We start from the raw sequence: 9,205 nt of genomic DNA, 5'->3' as shown, positions 1-9,205 counted from the left end.
ACCCAGTCGTTGGTTCTATTGGTTCTGTTGCCAGAGACGCGACCCAGTCGTTGGTTCTATTGGTTCCGTTGCCAGAGACGCGACCCAGTCGTTGGTTCTATTGGTTCTGTTGCCAGAGACGTGACCCAGTCGTTGGTTCTATTGGTTCCGTTGCCACAGACGCGACCCAGTCGTTGGTTCTATTGGTTCCGTTGCCAGAGACGACCCAGTCGTTGGTTCCCGTTGCGTTGGTTCTATTGGTTCCGTTGCCAGAGACGCGACCCAGTCGTTGGTTCTATTGATTCCGTTGCCAGAGACGCGACCCAGTCGTTGGTTCTAAATGTTCCATTGCCATCTTATCTCTTGCTTGCAGCTATTCAACTACGTCTAACTTAAGGTCACGTCAAACAGTGCAGCCAGAATAACAACCAAGTAGCTGCATTTGTTTAAGTTGACATTTATTTGGATACATCCATAACAATGAGCTAATGATGCATGATTTCACCTGCCATATGTGCTCTCTCCTCAGGTCACTGTTGTTCAGAGGAGCTAGCCAACAACACAGCCAACACAATCACTTCAAACTGAATGAGCTAATGATGCATGATTTCACCTGACATATGTCCTTTCTCCTCCACTCAGGTCACTGTTGTTCAGATGCATGATTCCACCTGCTATGTGCTCTCTCCTCAGGTCACAACAACACAGCCAACACAATCACTTCAAACTGAATGAGTCTAATGATGCATGATTTCAAACTGAATGAGCTAATGATGCATGATTTCACCTGACATATGTGCTCTCTCCTCGGGACACTGTCGTTCAGAGGAGCTAGCCAACAACACAGGTGACACAATCACTTCAACCACTGAAGCTGGACAGACTTCAAACTAGCTGCACTTCGTTTCGTTTGACCTGTTTTCTATTGATAGTTCTTTGTATACAGTATATCTATAAATATGATGCTGATTCATGATTTTGATTGGCTGAGAAAAGCTGCCTGCCTGTGTGTCTCACCCCGACTCCCGACATGTTCATTACTATGGGACAGATAGAGGTCGAATTTGAATATTCAAACAATGTTGTAAATGAGACAGGCAGCAAGGTTTAGACAAATCTCCACTGTTGAAAACTAAATGTTAGTCTAAAAGAAATGTGAGATAATGTCTAGATGCTTTTTATAGTGGAGATCCAGTTTATAAATTGCCTGGCTGGGCTGATGAGACAGTGGATTGCACAGTCAGATGGAACAGAGTAAATAGGCATTTTAACATCATAGATTTAGCCGGTGATATCTTGTGGAATAGACACCGGCTGGATTTCCAGTTTTAACAAATCAGCATTGAGGATTAAACCCACATGTTGTATAATATTAATTAAAGTCAATTTAAATCAATTCAGTTATTGATCACATTCAGATCAATGTGATAGAATTTAACCTCATGGGTCACAAAATGATTGACAGAACGTTCAAGCCTTGACCCAAACTTCCTCTGCTCTCCTTTTTTCTGAACAAATCCCTGCATGCAGACGTTTTGTGAGTATGGACCATTATAATCCAAATAATGTCTTCATTTCATATCATCTTGGGGTAGGTACATCTTTGAGCGGGAGAGATCTATAACTCTGCAGTGTGTGTGTGTGTGTGTGTGTGTGTGTGTGTGTGTGTGTGTGTGTGTGTGTGTGTGTGTGTGTGTGTGTGTGTGTGTGTGTGTGTGTGTGTGTGTGTGTGTGTGTGTGTGTGTGTGTGTGTAAGCTCGACTCTGGTGTTTGTGAGGGTAATTACAGCTTTGCAGTTCCATTGGCAAGTTGTCATTACATCTCTTTCGCAACAGCTGTCAGTGGTTGCCATGGTGACGTGACCCTGGAACATTCTCTGTTTCCATCTGTGATGAGCAGTTCCAGTTTACATATCACATATGAAATGAAATAGAGGTTGTGCAATTTTGGTTTGTGTGTGTGTGTGTTTGCATGCATGAGCAGAACAGAACTCATAGTGTCCCATGACCTTTCTGCTGAGTCATATCTCATCCACTGGGTTGGGGGCTCTGGTTTGGCCAGTGCTGTCTCAAACTCAATGTTGATGGAGTTCGGAGGTTGAATTTTAGCTCAGTTCCTTTGAGTCTTGACATGCTCACACGCAGGCACACACACAGGCTGTGTTAATGAAGCCCAGGTCTCTTTCCCTCACACAGAGCAGGTAATGTAATTTGGCCCAGCTGAACTATGTGGCAGTGAATGGAACATTTCTATATTTGTGTCTTTATTAATGGATGTGTGCAATTGTGTGTGCTGTGACATTTAGCCTGTCTGTTTAAGTGTGCCTGTGAGAGAATAGAATCAGAGTAGGAGGGAGAGAGAGGGTGAGAGAGTGAGAGAGTGAGAGAGAGAGAGAGAGAGAGAGAGAGAGAGAGAGAGGAGAGAAGAGCAAGAGAGGGGAGAGATGAGAATCTTATAGTCAGACTGTCACTGCATCAGTTAAAGCATGTAGGTGTGTTCAAGATAGTTTATTCATCATATACACATGTTTTACAGTACATGGAGTACGCAGTGCAACAAACAACTACACTCTTAGAAAAAAGGGTAGCCCTCTGAAGAACCTCTTTGGTTCCAGGTAGAACTATTTTGGTTTTCCATGTAGAACCATCAGTGTAAAGGGGGTTATAGAATAGAATAAATAAATGGGTAAAGGAAGAGTAATATAGAAAAAAACGATGAGATAAAAAATAGAATAGTAATTTAGCACAACCATTTTGAGAAAACAAGTAATTAAAGAAGAAATACACACTAAATATCAAGATCTAGAGGGAGCCTGCTAGATGTGCTGTAAGGCTCGTCGTTAAATGAAGACCAAGGTGCAGCGTGGTAGGCGTACATTTTCTTTTAATTTTAAATGTTCTACCAAAAACAATAAACAACTCAACGAACGTAAAGCTAGGAGTGCAAACACATGCAACAAACAAAGACAAGATCCCACAACTGAAGGTGGGGAAAAGGGCTGCCTAAGTGTGATCCCCAATCAGAGACAACGATAGACAGCTGCCTCTGATTGGGAACCATACTCGGCTAACAAAGAAATATAAACATAGATTTCCCAGCCTAGTCACACCCTGACCTACCAAATAGAGAATTTAAAGGATCTCTAAGGTCAGGCGTGACATGTGCGACCTATCCAGTCCGCCATGTGTGTGTTTGTGTGTGTAGGCTCCCTCTCGACTTTGCTATTTAGTGTGTATTTAGTGTGTATTTCTGCTTTAAATTCTTTGTTTGCTTTTAATGGTCTTCTAATCCCACTCGCATTTGGCTGGCGATTTAATCCTGGCCTTGTTTATGACCAAGCCCCTAAAGACTCCCCCTGAATCTGTATCCATCCATCCATCCATCCATCCAACTATCTATTCACACAAACACACTTAGCCTATACACATTGAAAAGAGAGAGCACACAGAGAGTACTGAGTGAAACACAGAGTGAGATACAGGTAGAGAGAAAGAGAGAGAGGGAGAGAGAGGAGAGCGAGCAGAACGTGTCAGATCGGTGGGAGCCGTGCAGTGTGAGGGCGACAGACAGAGAGCGAGCGAAGAGCATGGGAACAAAGACTAGGGATTCCGTCGTTGCTAGGATGAAAACGTGGTATAATCACAACCATGATGCTCCGATCAGTGCGTGAAGAGTGGCGTTTCTCCAAGACATGCACCGTGGCCTAGTTCAGGTAGGCCTATTCAAATAGCTTTTCCCATATAACTTTTGGATGAGTCTAACATTCAGGAAAAACAACAGAGCAGTCAATTGTATTTATGTTTCTGTAAAAAGCATTGGGTTAAAAATGCAAAGTAATACATTTTCAATATCAAATTTAGGCTTTTACATTGATAGGATACTGTTGAGTTGTATTATTTTGTTCCTAAACGAACGATGGACATGTTAGATGAGTGTGTTTTCACGGTGAGAGGCGGGCTGGCGGCTGTTTACTCGTGCATCATTGGCAATTGTGTCAAAGCCCGGTTGATCTCATCTGATTCCCGAGATATTTGTGGCATCCTGGAATTAGTGTTTATAACACAAAACTGTCCTCTCGTGGACTGCATTCTATTAGTTGGAAGTATAATATGACATCAGGAACATTTTAGCACCAAAGCATATTTTGACTGCCTGCAACAAAGCTTCTAGCTTTGTGATAGGTTATTATATACTCTCTAATATTAATATAGCCTAACTCTGTGTATTGTTCCTGCCTGCTGATGACAGTACTAATGATTTAGACTGTTGTTTGTGTTACTGAGACCAGCCTAATGTCTGTGTCTGTGTGTGAGAGAGAGAGAGAGAGAGAGAGAGAGAGAGAGATGAGTGACAGTGTCATTGATCAATAAACACACCCAGATGCTCATTACATCAATATGTCTCAGGATGGCCAGGGGGTGGTAGACTTGACATTCTCCTTTTGAGAGGACACACACACACACACACTGTTAGTCACTGTGTGTGTGATGTGTGATCTGGTGATCAGTGTGTTTGGTGATCTAGCCTAGTGTCACTGGTTCAATGCTGGGATTCATTCACAAACACTAGAATAGAGAAACTCAAAGGCACCAAACCAGACTTTTACTGGAGGGAAAGACGCGCGCTGAGCGGGGCTTCGAATGACACGAGGCAGTCACCTTGCGGTCCGAAAGCGGCAGGCGCAGCAGGAAATTACCCAAACAAAAAACACAAGCTCACCAACCGCAGTTCTCCCTCAGTATAGTTGTGTCAGACAGACAAACACAAATGACAGTCACTCCTCAGCACAGTGTAAGGATATAGAGATCGGTCAGATAACGCTGCCCCGTCGCGAGACAGACTGGCTGAGAGGATATAGAGAGAGGGGGCTTGAGAGACCAGCGCAGAGAACAGAAGAGGGGGTTTGGCGCGCGATGCGTGAGCAGACATAGCACCAGCAGAGTTTGTGCGTGACATGAAGACGAGATGAGCTCGAGCTGTGGCCTTGGTCGCGAGCAGCCGGTGCTGGTTCTGTCGTTATCCCGTCGAAATGAACGAGGTCGTAGGCTACATGTGATGACACGAGCCCCCCGACCGTGGCAGGGTCAGTTTGACACGGTAAGGCTCTCTGTGTATATATTTGGATTTAACGTAACTGCGCGTTCAGCCTGTGGAAGCAACAGTGAGACACAGCGGATAGCCTACACTATGTTGACCTCATATGGAATGGAGAGACATGATTTTGGTTGACGTCAGACAAGGCTAATACTCATTTCAGATTATGTCTCTGTCATGTTTTTGCATTAATTGCACGGTTAAAAGCTCCTGCCAACGTGCGCACACCGTTACCGGGGTTGGTTATTGGTACGGTACCCCCTCCCCCAAATGCTATAGACTTTCTGTTCTCTCTCTGACATAATTCCGTGTAGCAGACAGCCTTCTTGCACTCCTGTCTTTAAGTCTATCTGAACGGTGAGGATTTAGTTTAACATTGTCACGAGAAAGATACAAGTTACAGAACTCTCTTCTCTGCAATGGTTGAGTGGGTAAACGGTGGCTCGCGCGACGACTGTTATGGTTCAATTTCAGCACCGCGGACAGCTCCGAAGGGCAAGCGCATGCAGCTACCACATCCGTCCCGTTTACACAGGCTGAGACTGAGACAGACATACAGACCATCGCCACGTCTTGTTATTTGACATTGTTAACCATGGAGCCAGGAGCGGAATGGGACAAGAAATGCCCTGCCTTTTCTAACACACCGACCCATTTGTTTCCACAATGCCACCATTATTAGCCAGATAATAAAACATTTGAAGAAAAAAAGTTACAGGTCCACTGGGCTAAAAATCTGGCATTTTGGGCCAGTCTGCCCCTGCTTGGAGCACATTCCCATTGGCAGACTTCACAGGGGAATTCAAATAGGCTACACAGGCACAGAGATCCTATAAGTCATTTTATGGGCACAGGCTCATCATGTGAAAATCATGCTATCATCTCCCGCTCTGTTTACTCAACCAAACAATGACAACATCTACGAGCAATTTCAATCTCCCAGACGGTTGATTGTCCGTCCGGTGTATTAACGGGGTTTATTTAAAGCGGTAACCGTGGTGTGTTGAATGTGGCAGCCTCGCCTGTCAATTTCTACTGGTGTGAGAGAAGCGCAGTGTCCTCTGTAGCCTACGGGCTGATAAACATGCATACCTAATTGATAATATATATGTTTCTGTGAATGGGATATAGGGGGAATTAATTCGGTTCCGTAATAAAGTACATACAGAGCGACAGGTATGCAATACCGCCCGCAGCCTTGCCGAGGAAGAGCGCACGCGAGAGAAAGAGAGAGTGAGATAGATGGAGTGCAAGCAGTACAGACATCTACCACAAAGCAATTAGTAGCCAAAAAATACAATCTCGCCTGGACAACTTTTTAGCCTTAACATTCTCCTACAGCAATGAAGGTGTAAATTTGGCAGTTTGGAACATAAACTTTATATTTGACAAATTAGCGTCCTCCTAATCTAAAGAAGCATACGTAAGAGCAAACCAGAAATAACAGATCATGAAAAATGGTTTGATAATGATTGCAAAAATCTAAGAAAGTCATTGAGAAATATATCTAATCAAAAACACAGAGAACCAGACAACAAAAATATACGCCTTCAATATGGGGAAACACTGAAGCAATAAAAACCCACCCTAAGAACAAAGGAACAGCACATTAGAAATCAGCTGGATGTAGTTGAGGAATCCATAGAATCAAACCACTTCTGGGAGAATTGAAATAAATTAAACAAACCTCATCATGAGGAATTAACTATCCAAAATGGGGATATGGGGAGAAATCACTTTGCAAACCTCTACAGCAATATAACAAAGAGCCCAGAACAAAAAGATATACAAGAAAAATTACAAATCCTTGAATCAGCAGTCAAAGACTATCAGAATCCTGTGGATACCCAATTTCAGAAGAAGAATTATTGGAAAAACTATGCACTCTCAAACCCCAAAGGCCTGTGGTGCTGATGGTATTTTAAATGAAATGATCAAATATACAGACCACAAATTAAAATTGGCTATACTCAAACTCTTCAACATTATCCTCACTGCAGGTATTTTCCCCGATATTTGGAACCAGGGATTGATCACACCAATCTATAAAAATGAAGACAAATTTGAGCCAAATAATTACAGAGGAATTTACGTTAACAGCAACTTACATTTACATTACATTTAAGTCATTTAGCAGACGCTCTTATCCAGAGCGACTTACAAGTTAAGTTTTACCTTTTTTATTTAACCAGGCAAGTCAGTTAAGAACACATTCTTATTCTTCAATGACGGCCTGGGAACAGTGGGTTAACTGCCTGTTCAGGGGCAGAACGACAGATTTGTACCTTGTCGGCTCGGGGGTTTGAACTCACAACCTTCCGGTTGCTAGTCCAACGCTCTAACCACTAGGCTACCCTGCCGAAAAATTCTCTGCAGAATTATAAATAGCAGACTACATCATTTCCTTGACGAACACAACGTCCTGAGCAGAAGCCAGATTGGATTTCTAAAAAACTATCATACAACAGACCACATTTACACCCTCCACACTAATTGATAAACAAGTAAACCAAAACAAAGGCAAAATCTACTCGTGTTTTGTAGATTTCAAGAAAGCATTTGATTCAATTTGTCACAAAGGTCTTTTTTTATAAACTAATAGAAAGTGGTATTGGAGGGAAAACATATGATTTTATTAAATCAATGTACACTAAAAACAAATGTGTGGCTAAAATTGGCAACAAGGAAACAGACTTCTTCCCTCAGGGACGGGGAGTGAAACAGGGCTGCCCAATAAGTCCAACACTATTTAACATCTACATTAATGAATTGGCAAAAACATTAGAAGAATCGGCAGCACCTGGTATCACCCTACACAACACTGAAATCAAGTGTCTGCTGTATGCAGATGACCTGGTGCTGCTGTCTCCCACTAAAGAGGGGTTACAGCAACACCTAGATCATCTGCACAGGTTCTGTCAGACCTGGGCTCTGACCGGTAACCTAAAAAAACCACAAAAATAATGATATTCCAAAAAAAGTCCGGAAATAAGGATGACAAATATAAATTCTATTTGGACTCAGTTCTATTAGAACACACCAAAAACTACACATATCTCGGACTAACTATCAGCAACACAGGTAGCTTTCCCATGGTTGTGAAAGAGCTGAGAGACAAAGCAAGAAGAGCATTCTATGCCATTAAAAGGAACATCAAAATCGAAATTCCAATTAGAATCTGGCTCAAAATGTTTCAATCAGTTATAGAACCAATTGCTCTATATGGCAGTGAAGTATGGGGTCCAATCTCTAATAATGAATTTACCAAATGGGACAAACATCCAATCGAAATACTGCATGCAGAGATGTGCAAGACTGTATTGCAAGTGCAAAGAAAACCTCCAAATAACGCATGTAGAGCAGAATTGAGCCGATACCCCCTCCTCATTCGAATAGAAAAAAGAGCTATCAAATTTGACAATCATCTAAAAACAAGTGACCCCAAAACATTCCATCACACAGCTCTACAATGTTAAGAGATGAAACAAGAGAAGAGTCCCCTCAGCCAGTCCCCTTCACCAACCCAAACCAACCCCATAGAGCCTCAGGACAGCACTCTGGCCCAACCAAATCATCACAAAAAAAAATATATATATATAACACCTATTGGAAAGACACAACAAAAAATCAAAGTAAACTTCAATGCTATTTGGCTCTAAACAGACAGTACATTGTGGCAGACTATCTGACCATTGTGACTGATAGAAAACTGAGGAAACCATTGACTAGGTACAGACTCAGTGAGCACAGTCTGGATATAGAGACCGGTCATCACAGACAGGGAGGACGGGCTGTGCTCACTCTGCTCCAGGGGAGAAGTAGAGACAGAGCTCCATTTCCTATTACACTGTGACAAATACTCAGACCTAAGAGAATATTTATTTCCCCAAATTATAATTCAATACAAAGAATTTGAAACTACAAAAGATGAAGAAAAAATCTAATATTTATTAGGTGAAAAGCCAAAATGTGCAGTTTTGGCAGCCAAATATGTGTCCTCCTGCCACAACCTGAGGGACAGCCAGTGAAAAGTGCAAAGTAATGTCGATAATATTTCCCATCTGGTTTTGTTTTGTCTTTCATAGCATGTCATGTGTCTTCTCAGTCATGTTGACACTGGTCTACTACCATT

This window comes from Oncorhynchus masou, chromosome 13 (genome assembly GCF_036934945.1).
Source record: "Oncorhynchus masou masou isolate Uvic2021 chromosome 13, UVic_Omas_1.1, whole genome shotgun sequence".
NCBI lineage: Eukaryota > Metazoa > Chordata > Actinopteri > Salmoniformes > Salmonidae > Oncorhynchus > Oncorhynchus masou.
This window is presented reverse-complemented; position numbering follows the sequence as displayed.